General features: G+C 39.3%; 1 long non-coding RNA gene across 2 annotated transcripts in view; it reads left to right on the top strand.

Annotated features, from left to right (window-relative positions):
• The window catches only part of LOC144283657 (uncharacterized), a 130,321-nt gene that overhangs the window by 8,029 nt on the left and 105,386 nt on the right, over positions 1-16,906 (top strand). For both annotated transcript variants that reach the window (XR_013352227.1, XR_013352226.1), the window contains exon 2: positions 8,541-8,596. This is a non-coding gene — a long non-coding RNA (uncharacterized LOC144283657). The remainder of the gene's footprint in view (positions 1-8,540; positions 8,597-16,906) is intronic.

Genomic DNA, 16,906 nt, shown 5'->3' with positions numbered 1-16,906 from the left:
AAGACATCAGTACAAGAAATGAAAGGCAGTGCATACTTGAGTGCCACATTAATGGTATTGAAATTAATATTTTTGCATATCATTTTCATTATTATTACATTCCAATAATTATATGCAACCAGCCATCTGTTCACTATTACATACAATAAGCAGGGTTGATGTCCTATTATTTTATTTAGGTTAATAACAAAACCTGACATGAGTAATGGATAAAACATGAGGAAATGGGACAATTGAAAGGAAGAGAGTGGGAGTTAAACTTTCCTTCCTATATGACTTACATCATTAAAAAAAATTCATTTTGTTACTGTGCTTCCTATTCCACTCAGTATATTCAATTCAAATGACACAGAAATTCATTTCCTAAGTTCAATCTACATTTTCCAGTTGGCATACAAAAGAATAATGGCTTATGAGAGAAAGCATTTGGGTCATATGCATAGAGCACTGGAAATTGATTAGGTTTGATTCATCTTAGTAAAAACCTTCACAAAAATAAGTGGAAAATATTTTAACCACATCTACTCCTTGGAATTCTTTGCTAATATTATTTTACCTGGAACCTCCTCTTTCTATGCAATGAATTACGTTCTCACCACCAAAAACTAGTATCTATTTGTGTTTCTTTTAACAATGTGTTTAATTGCAAAGCAATTTTGACATAAAGGCACTACTAACTTTATTTTTTATTTTTCTTATTGAAATTCTATTTGCCAACATACAGTATAACACTCAGCGCTCATCCCATCAAGAAAGTGATACTTTTTAAAGCATTTTCCTGAATTTCTGTATAGTGTTACCAGCTAATGTAAAGAAGGGAACATTTCCTTAAGTATAGAACCTGATCAACAGAAACTAATCTGTTCTTTCAACACATATTATTCAAAGTCCTTCTGTGTGCTAAATATACTGTGAAGAGCTGGACATTCAGAGAATGAGTAAGACTGTCCTGCGAGGAGCTGGGTTATAAACTGAAACTCCTTCTTCTACCTTCCTTCTTATCCTAAAGGGATCTGTCTCCTTTACACAGTTCTTGGCCATTTGCAAGGATGTAACCTTGCAGTGGGCAGTATACACTAGTGACTCAGTAAAAGCCGGGAAGGAAAGCTCACATGTAGACCTGGCCTGACTCCTAGCAAGATAAACATAAAACCTCAACTAATGGTCTTTCCTCAATTCCTGTTCTTTGAACATCACATGTGTCTTTCAACAGAAAATTACTAGGCGTGCTGAAAGACAAGAAAAAACAGTGTGAAGAGACAAAGCAAGCATTACAACAAGATTCAGATATGGCAGAGATTTTGGAAATTAAATTCCCAAAGATCAGGAATTTAAAATAACTATGTTTTATGGTCTCTAATGAAAAGAAAGTGGGCAACATGCAAGACCAGATGGGTAAGTGAAGCAGGGAGATGGACAATTCAAAAGAAATGCTGTAAGACAAACAAAAAACCAGTGTAACAGAAATGAATACGTCTAAACAGCTGATCACTAAAATGGACGTGGCTAAGGAGAGAATCAGTGAGTTTGAGTATATTTCAATAGAAACTTCCTAGACTGAAATACAAACAAAAATGAGAATGGAAAAGTTGAGCAGAATATCAAAGAACTGTGGGGGCAATCACTAATAAGGTGATCTATGCTTAACGGGAATATCAGAGGGAGCAGGAGGAGAAACGAGCAGCAAAAATATCTAATAATAATGGCTGAGAATTTTCAAAATTAACAACAGATCCCAAACCACAGATTCAGAAAGCTCAGAGAATACCAGCAAGATAAGTACCAAAAAATCTACACCTAACCATATTGGATTAATGTTGCAGAAAACGAAAGAGAGAAAAAAGTCTTAAAAACCTATGGAGGAACAAGGATAGGAGTTACGCTATTTTTCTAAAAACTGAATGCAATCAAGCTGTCTCTCAGTAGGTGAGTGAATGAACAAACCATGATACATCCATACAATTGCATATAGATTAGTAATAAAAAGAAACATGTTATCGAGCCTCCCAAAGACATGGGTGGATCAGAAATGAATATTGCGAAGTGGAAGCCTATCTACTGAGAAGGCTACAGACTCTATGATTTTAACCATATTACATTATTCTGGAAAAGACAACTGTAAAGTGTAAAAAAAAAAAAAAGTGGTTGCCAGGGGCTTGGCAGGTGAGTAGGTAGGGATGAATAGGTGATGCACAGGGAATTTTTAGGGTGATGACACCACTCGTATCATGCTGTCATAGTGGATATATGACATGCATTTGACACAATCCATAGAACTGTACAGTGCAAAGAGTGAATACTGATGTAAACTTTGGATTTAGCTAATATAAAATTTGAAAAGAAAAAAATTGTTCTTAGTGACTCAGTGATTGGAATGCACATTATTGATTCCAGACTCCGGCCTTTTTTTTTCCGTGGTGATAGGATGTTAATTGTAGGAATGATTTAGGTACAGGTTTTGAATGTTCTTGTGTAGTGACTTATGGTGACTTTCTTGTACAAGTGCTCAAGAATACCTTAGAATTCTGTTATAAATATCCCTGAAGACACCATAAAGTCTCATATACTTACAATGATACTTTGTTTTCTGCTAGTGATGTAGCAATCTGTTTTATCTTTACTCTGAGAGGGAAAGGTCTGCAGGAAGATACCATGTTGGGTGCGATCATTGGCAGTTTCAAGACCACCAGGGAATCAGGTCTTGGGGCAGCCAACTGAATAACCATGAACAAGCCACATTACCACTTTGGGTCTCAGTTTGCTCATTTGTAAAGCAAAGGGGCTGGATTGTATCAAAAAGTCTCAAATTTAATATATAGGAATCACCTGGGGATTTTGCTAAAATGTAGATTCCTACTCAGTAGGTGGGGGATAGGGGTCTGAAAACCTGCATTTCTAGCAAGCTCTCCCGTAATGAACACCCGTGCTGCTGATCCTTGGCCCACATTCTGAGCGGTGAAGGTGAGATCACCTTGTCTGATGGAAAGATAATGTGAACTACGTGTATAATTTTAAATGTCTAGAAGCTACATTAAAAAGGTAAAAACAAGTAAGTAAAATTAATTGTGGTGACATTTTAACTTGATATAATAAAAAATATTGTACCATCATCAATGTAAAATTATGAATGAGATACTTAATATTTTTTCCGCATTAATTCTTTGAAATCTGGTGTGTGCACATCTCAATTTGAACTAGCATATTTCAAGTGCTCAATAGCCAGATGCCTGCTACCATGTAGGGACCACACAGGGCTAGACCATCTCTGTTGCCCATTTCCCCGCATTTTCCCAAAATTCAGGTCTACTTTCTAAGTCAAATAGACTCCTTCCTCCAGGTGGCGCTGATGTTCTTTGTTTCGTCCTTGAAAACGTGTTTTTGCTTGCGTGAGAGCGCTACAGAGGCCACTTAACGTTATTTACTCGTTTAGTTCCTTCTCTTCATTCATTCCATAATTTATGTTTCCAGGGCATATTAATGTAAGCGTATTATATTCTCTGTAACGTTGTCCAATAACTAAAGCCTACAAAGTTATTGTTAATTATGCCAAAGTAAATTATAGGAGAAATACATAAAATCACTGTTTTCCACTCTTAGGAGGATGAGCTATAGAGGATTGATGTCTGATTATATAATATATTAAGACATGATATGGTGGTGACCAACTATTTAATAGAGCACAAGTGAAAATAGGAGAATTACTGACTTTAAATAATTGATGATTTAAATAGTAACTTTGTGACATGGTTGTTTTACCAAGAGGAGGAAAATATTTCTCCTTCAGTTTTATCTAATACTGGATGACTGGTACTTTCCATTGGTGATTTACGTGTTGAGTTTTCTGAAAGGGAAATGATAAATACAAAGGTTACTTTTCCATTTCAACTCTGTAATTTTGTCCATGCTTCAGCCATACTATATTTGAGACTTTACATTTTCTGGAAGAATAATTTTATTTATTTTTTAAAAAGATTTTATTTATTTATTCATGAGAGACACACAGAGAGAGGCAGAGACACAGGCAGAGAGAGAAGCAGGATCTCTGTGGGGAGCCCGATGGACCAGATCCCAGGTCCCTGGGATCACGCCCTGGGCCAAAGGCAGATGCTCAACCACTGAGCCACGCAGGAGTCCCTGGAAGAATATTTTAATACTCAGGCTTAGTTTTAAGAAGATATGACCAATCTTCAATTTTTTTTTAAAGATTTATTTCTTTTGAGCATGTCTCTAATGATAACAAAAATATGTCAGATATGGTGAACAAGGGATTTAAATGTGTTAACTTGGGTGGCTCAGCAGTTGAGCATCTACCTTTGGCTCAGGTTGTGATCCCGGGGTCCTGGAATCGAGTCCCCATTGGGCTTCCCTCAGGGAGCCTGTTACTCCCTCTGCCTATGTCTCTGCCTCGCTCTGTGTCTCTCATGAATAAATAAATAAAATCTTAAAAAAAAAAAACCCAAACAGATGTGTTAACTCAAAAAAAAAAATGTGTTAACTCATCTTCACAGTAAACCAGTAAGATAGATACTTTCATTATCCCCACATTTCAAGAGAGGAAATGGGTGCTCTGGGGATTCAACTCTTGGTTTTGGCTCATGTCATGATCTCATGGGTTGTGAGATGAAGCCCCACATTGGGCTCCATGCTCAGCAGAGTCTGCTTGAGATTCTCTACCACCTCACTGGTCTCTCTAAAATAAATCCTAAAAAAAAATTTAAAGAGGTAAAGCATGAATTCAAATCTAGTCTGTTGAACCCTAAAGTTCATTTCCATAACTACTACACTACATTTAAGAAGCTCTTTCCCTCTGTCTCTGAATTTGCTGACCAGTTGACAAGATAGTCAATAAAAACAATAGTCTACAATATCCAAGATGGGGAAAGGGGTTGCATTTTATAATGATAAAAGCTAAAATATTTAAAATAAGATCAGAGAGTCAAAATTTCAGGTACTTTGGTCTTAGTGCTCATGAGTCTCTAGTGACAACCCAGGCCAAGTCATTGAAACTCTTATTTCTACATCTACAAGATGCGAACTGACATTTCTCCAAGGAAGATATATAAATGGCCAAATGACACATGAAAAAAATGCTCAATGTCATTCAGCATCAGGAAAATACAAATTAAAAACCACAACAAGATACCACATCACGCCAGTAAAAATGGCTAAAATTAATAAGTCAGGAATGTTGACAAGGATGTGGAGAAAGGGGAACCCTGTTAACACTTTGCTGGGAATGCAGACTGGTGCAGCCACTCTGGAAAACAGTATGGAGATTCCTCAAAAAGTTGACAAGTTAAAAATAGAGCTATCCTATGACGTAGCAATTGCACTACTAGGTATTTACTCTAAAGATATAAATGTAATGATCCAAAGGGGCATTTGCACTCCAACTTTTATAGCAGCAAAGTCCACTACAGCCAAATTATGGAAGGAGCCCAGGTGTCCATTGACAGATGAATGGACAGAGAAGAGGTGGTATATACACACACTGGAATACTACTCAACCATCAAAAAGAATTAAATCTTGCCATTTGCAATGACATGGATGGAACTAGAGGGTATTATGCTAAGTCAAATAAGTCAGTCAGAGGAAGACAAATATATTATTTCAGTCATATGTGGAATTTGAGAAACAAAACAGATGAATATAGGGAAAGGGAAATAAATCAGGAAAGGAAAAATAAATCAGAGAGGGAGATAAGCTATAAGAGACTCTTAACTCTAGGAGACAAACTGAGGGTCACTAGAGGGGAGGGGGTGGGGGAATGGGGTAACTAGGTGATGGGCATTAAGGAGGGCAAGTGATGTAATGAGCCCTGGGTGTTATATTCAAATGATGAATCACTAAACTCTACCTGCAAAATATACTATATGCTAATTAATTAATTTTATTTTAATATAGTACATATTAAAATATACAATAAAATATATTGCTAATATAGTATACAAAATATACTATATGCTAATTAATTTATTTTATTATTTTATTTTATTTTTTTTTAATTAATTGATTTTAAATAAAAAAAGAATGAATAGGAAAGGTTGAATTCACAATATGATTTCTGACAACTCACATCATAATATAAATTCCTTCCACATGATATTGTAAAAATTTATTCATTATATTCTATTATGCATGGATTTCCCAGCAGTTTTTATATGATCTCTTTTTGATACATATAATACAAAATGGTGTGTGTGTGTCTGTGTGTGTGTGTGTGTGTGTGTGTGTGAAAGAATTCAGCTCAAATCCTCAATATCAATTTCCTCACCTGAAAATCAGGTTGGTACATTTTTTTTTCCTGAGGATACATCATAAGACTTAAGTGAGATGATATATGCAAAGTCCTAGCATAACTTAATACTCAATAATGCTAATTTTGTAGAATAAGAGAATTATCAATAAGCTACATCCATGCCTGCTTACTTTGCTTTTTAAGGGAACCTGATATCCAGTGACAAATGGAACACAGAAGTGAGGCTACTCCTCAGACAAAGAAAGTCTACTCCCCCCAATTCCCCCAATTCTCCATCTTTTGATGGAATTGGGCCAAGTTCATCTAACTTATGCAGCAAACTGCTTTAGTTCTTTACTTTGCTTTGGCAGGGAAAACCAGTCTGTTAAGTAATCTTGTTGAAGGGCTTATGAAGACATTATGGTACTTGGCTTCCTATCTTATCCTAGTCGCCTGGATGAAAAATCTGTCTTTCCTTCCTATCTCTCAGACAAAGGATTTATAACTACTTTAGCATATTATTGAAGCAAAGAGACACTGTGGAAACTTGCCTCTGGGCTGACTTTTGTAGGTCCTGACTTGGGTGCCTTGCTCAAGGTTCACAGTAGGAAAAAAAAAATATATTGTTTTTTAAATGTCAGCAATTCCGGATATAAAGGGGATTCTTTTCTTTTGATTTCCTTTTTCTTTTCTTCTGTTTTTTTCCCCTCTTCCTCCTCCCTCCCTGTACCCCTACTTTTTTCTTTTTCATCCGTGTGTGACTGCATCTGAGAACACATAAATCCTAAAACTTTTCATGGGGTTCTTGAAAGCCAGCCCAAATGATTTTTTCCTCATCAAATCCCCTCTTTTGTTGCTGGCCAGGAACAAAGCCACCTAAGCCAAGTGGTCACAGTTCACTTCACACATACGAAGAAGGAAAATCTATTTTCAATCCCTAAAGATTAAGGGACAGTCTGCTTCTGGTACTGGAAGGGGGGGTCTTGGAAAAAAAGATTCATGGACAGAGCATGATCTCAGAATATCCTCCAAGGATTCCCAAGATGCCCAAACAAATATGGAGTCTGAGAATTTCCCTGTGTAGTGTGTTTGGAAAAGGAATGGAAAGTTGGAGAAAGAGGGAAAACTTTATCAAGTAGACAGACAGACTAGCCCCACATGAGTGCTATCTTAGGGCAGACAGGGAGATTCAACCGTGATGGTTTTGGATAATGTACAAGGTTGAATTGGGAGAGAATTTTCCCACAAAGGAACCTGGTATCTGCTGTCCTTTCTCTGGAGTAGCTGCAAAGTAGATAGTGGGACATGGGGTAAACAGGGAAGGGGGATCATCCAGGAATGATGGTGCCTTAGCCTCTCCCTCAGCTCCCCACGCCCCTCCCCCGCTCCACCTGTGCTCATTGCTCACCTTACTGGTGACCAGTGGTGAGGTGCAGCAGACGTGGGAAGTAGGTTAGGCTTCATAACCACATGGAACTGCCTTTGAATGAATCCCCACTCTACTTCTGAGTGATTTTGGCAAGTCCCTTAGCTACCCTGAGCCTCAATTTCCTTCTCTGGAAATGCAAATATTATCTGCCCGATAACCTAACCAAGTGGTGGTGGGAATCACATTAGGTAATGGAAAGGAAGGCACTTTGCAAATTATCAAGGGCTGCAAATGTGGTCTAACGATAACAATGACCGATGGGCCCCATGCATCTTATGTCTGCGAATTTCTGCAGATTGAAGGTTTGGGTTCGCTGGTGATCTCCCCTTCTCTTTTCTTTGTCTGATGACAGATGGGAGGTGGGTCAGCCCCCATCAGATGGAATGAATCATATTGCAGGTAGAAGAGCCCCCCAGCCCCTTCCCCTCAAACTCGCAGCTCCCTATGGCCCTGCTAGGCCCAAGTACACTGCCTTGCTCCCGGTTGTGCTTACCTAGGCCTTCTCACTCGCTTATCTGCACAAGAGAAAACGCAGGATCCAGAAATAGAGACACTTGCTCACGTTCACACAACCCTTACATGGGAGGGTCAGGATTCTAAGGTAGGAGCCCTTTTTTCTCACAGGGAATGGAGGCGAGTATAGTTCTCTCTACTTTTGTCCATCTTACCTTCCCCTCTCTCTCCTCCACACTCTCTTCTCTTTCCATCTTCTCATCTTCTCTCCCTCTTCCTCACCTTCTTCTCCTTGAGGTATGAAGTTTCCTTTACTAAATAACCAGGGGAAATTTAAAAAGAAATTAAGAGCAAGAGTTAGAAGTCTTTTTTTTGTTTGTTTGTTTTTTTGCTAAATGTGTTTTTTTTTTTTTTTTCAGAGTTTTCAAGGAAAGCATCAAAGAAGTAAAGTCCCTGGTGGTTACAGACTACATGGGTTTGTGCCTGTTTTTCTAAGAGCTATTTTTAAAAAAAATGTTGTTTATATTATCTGCACAGGAAATACATGAATACATTTCCATCATAAATTCTAAAAGTTGGATATTACAGATCAAATTAAAGTTTCATTTGATCCCCTTCTCCCAACCTCAAATGTAACTATGGCTATCACTTTAGTATGTATTTTCCTAGAACTTTAAAAATCGATTTATACACATTTATCTAGATAAACATATATGATTATTATTTTTACATGACTGCTGCTTTTATCATTCTGTTGCTAGTTTTAAAAATTTTATTCATGCCGTGGATCATGTCTGGACATATACACGTGACTCATTCTTTGACTGCTTCATAGTATGAAGCCATGATAATTTAAGTACTTCCCTACTAACGGGCTAGTAGGTGATTTTCATCCCAATACAAACAGTGTTCCAATGAGTGACTTCTTACTTGAGTGATGCTTCTCTAGGGTAAATACTATAATGTTGTGAATCTGAATATAACAAAATTGGTTGATTGGCTTCCATCCTCCACTTAACTCTTGTTCTCAAAAGGCAGTTAACTAAAGATCTCTTACCATCATCACTTGGGATTCTTTCATTTCAGTAGATTGCCAGTTTTGTACAATACAATTTTTACAGTCTTTTTATACTTTTGTGATATCACAGGCTACCTGAAAAGTATCTATTTTTGGCAAAGTATTGTTTGTGTTACTCGTGCAATAATCAAGTATGCACTTGGCCCAGTTGTGCGTGTTTAGGTATGTATAGTTAATGAATTAGTAGTGTAATCCAAACTGCCCTCCCAGATGCCTATACCAACTTATATTCCTGCCAGTACTGAGCAAGAAAACACATTTCCTCAAATCCTCATCAACACCTGATATTTTCAAACATTAAACATTATGCCATTCTGGTGGGATGGATAAAAAGGATATTTCATTATTGTATTAATTTGCATTTTCACCCTGCTTTTCTTCTCATGGCAGAAATGTCCTCCTTAAGGAGTTCTTACATCTTCATCGAGCAGTGGGGAGTCCCTTTCCCAGGACCCCTAGATAGGGTTTGGAGAACATAGCTGGAATCGTGGTGAGGTCCAGAGTTCCATACACAATCTCCCCTCGCCCCAGGGCTCTGGGTCCTATACTGAAAATTCTCATAGTATCCCAATCCATGATCCAGCTCTGGAATATTAGGCTATATTTAGAAGTTCTTCAGAGATGCTATAAAATGATCACACACTCCCTTTTTCCTTGTTGTTTTTCTATGGTAGGTGTATTCTATGCACAGTCTTTTATTTTATTTTATTTTTTTATTTTTTATTATATATTTTTTATTTTATTTTTTATTTTATTTTATTTTATTTTTTGTATTTTTTGGGGTTTTTTTTTGTATTTTTTTCTTTTTTAGATCTGGAGACCTGCACTGTAACATCTGAACAATATGTATGTACTTTTAGATTATGAAAATGCTACATATGCATTATTCAAAACCTGAAAAATTTTAAGGGAGTATGAAGTAGAAAATTATCTTCTACTCAGAGACAACCATTGCTAAGATGAAATATATAGCTTGAAGAAAATACATTTTCAGATATAAGCATATCTGCCTTCTGTCCAGATTTTATAAATGTCTGCTATACTCATTTTTTAAACTGCTCAGAGAGATCATTTTCTCTTGTTTCCTCTGATATTTTGTTGATGAGTGTGTTCCTACATTGCTCATTTGGAATATAATACAGTTGGCCCATGAACAATGCAGGGGGGAGGCAGTTAGGGGCATCGACACCCATGCCATCAAAATATCTGCATATAACCTTTGACTCCTCCAAAACACAGCTACTAATAGCACACTGCTGAGTGGAAGCCTTGCCATTAACATAAACAGTTGATCAACACATATTTCTTATGTTAGATATATTATATTCTGTATTTTTACAATAAAGTAAGCTAGAGAAAAGAAAATGTTAAGAAAATCATAAGGGAGAGAATATACATTTAGAGTAACGTACTGTATTTACTGAAAAAACAAAACAAAACCAAAGCTGGATGTAAGTGGACCCGCACAGTTCAAACCCATGTTTTTCAAGGGTCAACTGTGTATCTTTAAACTTCTAGTTGAAACCTAGCATGAAATGGTCACTCCTTGCACATGCCTACTGAAAGCTCATTAAGGTATGAGGCTCTCTTGGCTCAGTGGGACCTCAGACCCTGAGGTGCTGTGGGTCCTCAGGGTAGACAAGCCTCTTGCACTCTTCTGGAGCGATAGGACAATGTCATAATAGTCTCACAGTTTGTTCAGGAACACCTCCTACTTTGCACAAGGATCAAGAGCCCCTAATGGCAAGAATACAAACCTTCTCCACAACTGTTGTCCCAAAACATAGACCTAAGAAGAGGTCTGAGGTCCCTGAGAAGAAGCCTAGCCACACAGGCCAGATTGGGTGGAGGGGATGACTTCAGATTTCATGAGCCTATCTATGTCTGTCCAGTGTCCTTGCTCTTTTCCTGAGCTTCTCGACTGTGCCAGCTGGGAAGACAAAGATACCTCCTTGCCCCGCTCCCCAAAGCAGCCAGAGTCATTCGGCTGTCCATTTTGCACACCAAATTCTTGGAGACAGTTTTTCTTTCATAAGCACAAAAGAAATATTCTTTATTATGGCTAAGATAAATGCTCTATACTTCTCACAAGTGGTGAGGAGGAATGTTGAATTAAACGCTCTGATTAGTTCAGTTCTACTGTGAACATGACTAGTTGGCTGCTCTTGTTTCCTCTCTTGGTCCACAGTTTGTTTAATTGACTCTGAACATTAAGTGATGATTGAAACGGGTTGATTTAGAATAGATGGTTTCACGCTACCAGAGAGGAAGTGCTTTCTGAAATCTGCCACCTTATGAGTGGGGCCTGTGATTCCTGGCAGCAATTTGTGAACAATGAAGCCTTATTTCCCATATTGGTGGTTGTTTAAAAAGCACCATCAGATCTTTGGATTGATTGGCTCAAAGTAGTGGTTCCCTGGCCCTACTGGACCTCATTAGGGCATCAAGAATGGAGATCAGCTGAAAGGGTCAGTGGCTAGCTTGTGGAAGCTAACTAGCTAGTTGGTGGGAAGATTCTTATTTTACTTGTAATTTTGGTGGCATTCTCACGGGAGGACTCAATGTTTGAGACTGAAATGCTTGTGTGGGGATTACAGAAGAAAACTCTAAATTCTAGGGTGAGTGTGGCAGGATCTGGGCCGGCCAGCCAACTGGATGTCACACCTAGCTGTGGCCTTGAAAGGGCCCTCCCCAAAGGAAATTGGGGTTTAAGGGGAGAAATAATGAGAGAGGATAAAGGCCAGAGAATCTGAAAGTGAGGGGGAAGAGAATGAACGGGGCTCGGAGTGGGAAAATTCAGTGTCAATGGCATCGGCAAAGACCTCTTGCTGGGAGCCAGTGGGCTCTGGGGTCACCTTGTTTTCACTTACCAACTCCTTAAGACACAAGGTACCTCAAGCCCTGAGAGCTTCCCGAATTCTCAGAAAAGTGCCTTTTAGGCTAATGCAAGCCTGGAGGGATGAGCGATGAAGGTCCCTTGACTTTATTGCTGAGCTTCTTTATGGAACCAGAGAGTGGCTAGAAGCATAAAAGTTTTTCAGTCTTTTCTGTTATATATAGTCATGCAAGTACATCTAACATTCAGATCAAGGGCTGTGATAGAGGTGATACCAAGGGAACCCCTTAAAAGGTAAGTATCACATTCTGTTCCCTGAGATCAACACTTCCCTTCAACCAGTCCAAGGATCTTCCGGCTCCAGAAGATTTTGGCTAAGACCCCAGAGCTGGTATTTTTAATAGTGGGGGCTGGGTGAGTCCCTTACAATTTCCGAGCCTCATACTCCTTGCCTGAAGATGGAAAATGCAGATTAAAATAAAGGTCGAGGGTATGGAAGTTTTGTAAACTGTGTAGTGCTATGTAAATATTTTTATCCTTTGGAAGGAATCATATATTTAAAAAGAGATGTTGCAAGGAGCAGACTGTCTACACAGGGAGATACTCAAAATTCTATTAGTACCATATACGTGGTAGACAGAAATGATGTACATGCCTTACATATGCAGGCTTCCTGCTATCTGATAGAGTGTTTCCATGAAAACTTTTGTAAACCAAAATGGCTTAAGGCAAAGAAATAACGACTATTAATTTATATGGAAATATTTTTGAGCATTCCCAGACCTGAATAATGATCTCTCTTAGGCTTTTCTGGTACCTTAGCACCCGTCTTGCTAACGGATGCACAAAGTAAATCCAGATGAAGCACAGATGCTCACAGACTATGGTGGCTTGATGCTATTATCCTGAATGTAGTTCCTGGGGAAGGAACTTGGCAGGGCCATCCTTGCTCACTGCTTGGGGTGCATGCTGCCTCTATACGACCTCACTGCAAAACAAATGCTGAATGCTATATCCCCCTTTCGCCTTTTTCTGTAAAAGTAAAAATCCTCTCTGAATTTTTTTCAGTTAGCAAAAACAGGTACTAGTGTAGGTCTTTCATAAAAGCGAAGTGGCGTAATGTGAACTTTTGAAAAGCTGGGGATACCTATATATAAATTGTCTCCAAGCTTCTGAGGAACAATGTAGGATATATGTATGCATATATACAGAACCAGAAACAATAGGACTGGTCTATCTGTCTAGATCTATAACTCAAGAGATTTGTTATAAGAAATTGACTCACAGTTATGGAGGCAGAAAAATCTAGACTGAGGACAACTGATGGAATAGGTCCAATTCAAGGCCCCCGAAGCAGGAGAGCCAATAGTAGGATGGCTGAATCTGAGTCTGAGGGGCGGGGAGGGAAACTGAAAACTAATATCCTAACTCAAAAACAGCAGGCAGAGATTGAGAGAGAGAGACAGAGAGAGAGAGAGAGAGAGAGAGAGAGAAAATGAATGCTCCCTTACTCTGGCCTTGAATGGACTGGATGAGGCCCTCCAGCATTGGACAGGGCAAACTGATTCAAATGTTAATCTCATCCAACAACATCCTGCTAGACACACACCAAAGTAATGTTTAACTAAATATCTGAGCACCCCATGGCCAAGTTAATATAAAACTAACCGTCATAGGGTGCCTGGGTGGCTCAGTTGGTTGGGCAACCAACGCTTGATTTCAGCTCAAGTAAGATCTCTGGATGGTGACATCGAGCCCTGCATTGGGATCCACGCTCAGCAGGAAATCTGCTTGAGATGCTTTCCCTCCACCCCTTCCCCCACACTACCCATGTACTCGCTCTCTCAAATAAATAAATCTTTAAAAAAAAAATTAACCGTCATATACTCCCTTCAGAGTGAAACTCTAAATAGAAGATGGAGATCATCTAGGGAAAAGAATATAACTTGCCATACCTACTATAAAGGTTTGTGTAGAAGCTTAAAACACAATACAGGGCAGGGAACTGTGAAAACACCTGAGGCGACATGGCCCAAATGAGAAATGTACTGTGGGTTTGGCTTTATCTGAGCCTAGAATTTTACCAGCTCTAACAAAATGGGTAGACCAGAACTCTTCCAGTGGTTCCTTGTGCTTCACTCTTTTGGGCTGGCAGTTTAAGAGGATAATGTTGGTGTCGGCATCATTGTTTGCGGGTGGACCCATATGTGTGGTCATTATGATGCTCACTAACTAGAGCAAAATACATTCTGCAGAACATGACACGTGGAGTCTGAGAACTAGATTGGAGTCACGTTATAATATCTTGGATTTTATACTTGGGATGTTTGGAGTGTACTTGTGATATCATCTTGAGAAAATCTCATCTCTTTGAAATGTTTCCTCATTTGTATGTAATGAGATGTAGAAAATGTTTATTATTTTAATGGCTGGTATGGAAATTCATTTTTAAGGACAGACCATCTGTATCATTTAAAAGTCTGCTACAGGGGCGCCTGGGTGGCTCAGTTGGTTAAGCGTCTGCCTTCAGGCTTAGGTCATGATTCCAGGGTCCTGGGGTTGAGACTTATGTCCTGTTCCCCACTCAGGGGGGAGCCTGATTCTCCCTCTCCCTCTGTACCACCCCTTTGCTCATGCTCTTTCTCTCTCTCAAATAAATAAAATCTTTTTTTTTTTAAGTCTGCTACAAGTGATTAAAAAATCTCAAGTTAAAATAGCCTAAGAAAAAAGGGAAGTTACTGGCTCAGTAAATGAAAAGTCCAGAGATGGGGCTGGTGCATTAATTTCTAAATTGCTATGATATTAATGGTGTAAAACAACAGAAATTCATTTCACAGTTCTGGAGGCCGGAAGTCTGAAATCCAGGTGCTGGCAGGGCTGTCCTCCTTCCAGAGGCTCTAGGGGTCCATCTCTTCTTGTCTCTGGTGGCTACCTGGCATCCTTGGTGTTCCTTAGGATTGGGAGCACAGTCAAAACCACAGTTGGAGTGATTAGAGCCCTGTCACTTCCCTCTCTGCCATCATCTTCATATCAGCTTCTTCTTTGTGTGTCTGTGTTTTCTCTTCTTTGGTCTGCCTCAAATCTTCCTCTCTCTTTATAGGAATGCATGTGATTCCATTTAGAGCCTGGATAATCCTGGATAAGTTCCTCCTCACATTTTTCTGCCATATAAGATAATATTCACTTTTTGCCATATAAGGTAGCATTTACATGTTCCAGGGACTAGGATATAGATATATCTTTATGGCCACCATTCAACCCACTAAAGACATTGGCTTCAGATATTGCTGGCAACAGGCCCAAATTATGCCATCAGGACTCAGTTTCATACCATCTTTCAGCTATCCTTCGTGTGTGCCTTTGGTCTCAGGCTCCGTTTATAGCAAGATGGTGGCAGGAGCTCTTGATTTTTTATCCTCTCAGCTTCATAACTGACTGAATCAAATCCTCTCTCTCAGCCTCAGAGAAAGTCTCATAGGGCTTTCTTGTGTATAAGGGGTCACTTATCTGTTCCCAAACCAGTAACTGTGACCAGGGCCATGTGAGGCTCTGATTGGCTTGGGCAGTGTCATAGGATCATAGTATCAGCTATTCTGGGACCACATGGACTGAGAACTGGGGAGAATGGCTCCCCAAAGAAAGATGAAGGCTATTACCACAGAAAGGGGAGGTGGATACTGGGTGGCAAGTTAAGAAACAAAAACAATTCAAAGAAAACCCCCTCAATTATTTAATGCATTAGCTTGTTGATAAGATGCATCAATAAGCCCTTTATTGATGTAAAGGAAGAAAGCTACGCTGTGTAATATAGAAGAGAAGGGGGGTTTGTGGGGGTGTTTGGGGAGATCTAAGGAGTAGAATAGGAGAGACACCAGAGGGGTCTAACTGGGATTTTGTAGAGATATGTACTGTGTGAGATGACCCTTTCAGGCGCTCCATGAATCTTCAATACAATTCTAGAAAAATTATGATATACTTAAATAAATCAATGAGATTTCTTATAGGAATGGTGAAGGGGCTGAGTTTATATCAAGCTTGGGAATTGGCCAAAATAGAGTCAGCTTTTTTAGATAAAGTTGAGAGCAGAGATGTGGGTTATATGTAAAATAGGGCTAATGACTCTCTCTTCACAGGGCTGTGTGCATGGGGGTGGGGTGGAGTGGGGGTGTCAACTGAGATCAAAGATTTGAAAATATTTTCTGTTAAAGGATACACTCCTGGGAGTTACCCTTCTATTGTTTTCATGACTTTCCTCATGAGTTCATATCCATGTAACCTGTTAGTTTTCCTCAAGATTGTCCCCAGATACTTATCAGGGAATCAGTCAAGAATGTAGATAAATCTGCTGAAATCCATCTTCTCACCATCAAAGACCTCAGAGCACATCCCTACTGATGGTAGGGTGTCTTGGCAAACAAGGATGCCATTTCTGGTTTCTTGTGGAGACGACAATGCCAGAGACAGAGCTGAGCTTCAATGAGTCGGACAAAAGTTGACTTCTGATGTCGCTTGGGGCCCTGCAGTGGGGGCACATCCATGAGTGCGGTTGCATCTGTCAATCTTCTGAAATCATGTGCCAAATGTGTGAGTGTGGGCAGATGTGTGCACACGCCTCTCCCATTGTCCTGGGAAGAGGGTTCATGGCTTTCAACAGAGTTTCAGAGGAGTCATGACCTCCCAAAGGTTAAGTACTACTGACTTGTAGCATCACTAGCGATGAGACTTTGTTGAAAGGTAAATGAAGAAACCTGAGAATTATAAACCCACTCAACTGTCAGCTCACTTAGGCTGGCTCTTCTCTGAAGTTCTGGTGTGCCACTCTGACAAAAACATTTGGGAAAAAGCAAACCATTTTTTATACAGGCACTCAT

Source organism: Canis aureus, chromosome 14, assembly GCF_053574225.1.
Source record: "Canis aureus isolate CA01 chromosome 14, VMU_Caureus_v.1.0, whole genome shotgun sequence".
NCBI lineage: Eukaryota > Metazoa > Chordata > Mammalia > Carnivora > Canidae > Canis > Canis aureus.
The sequence above is the reverse complement of the archived record's forward strand: the minus strand, read 5'-3'. Positions and strand labels throughout refer to the sequence as shown.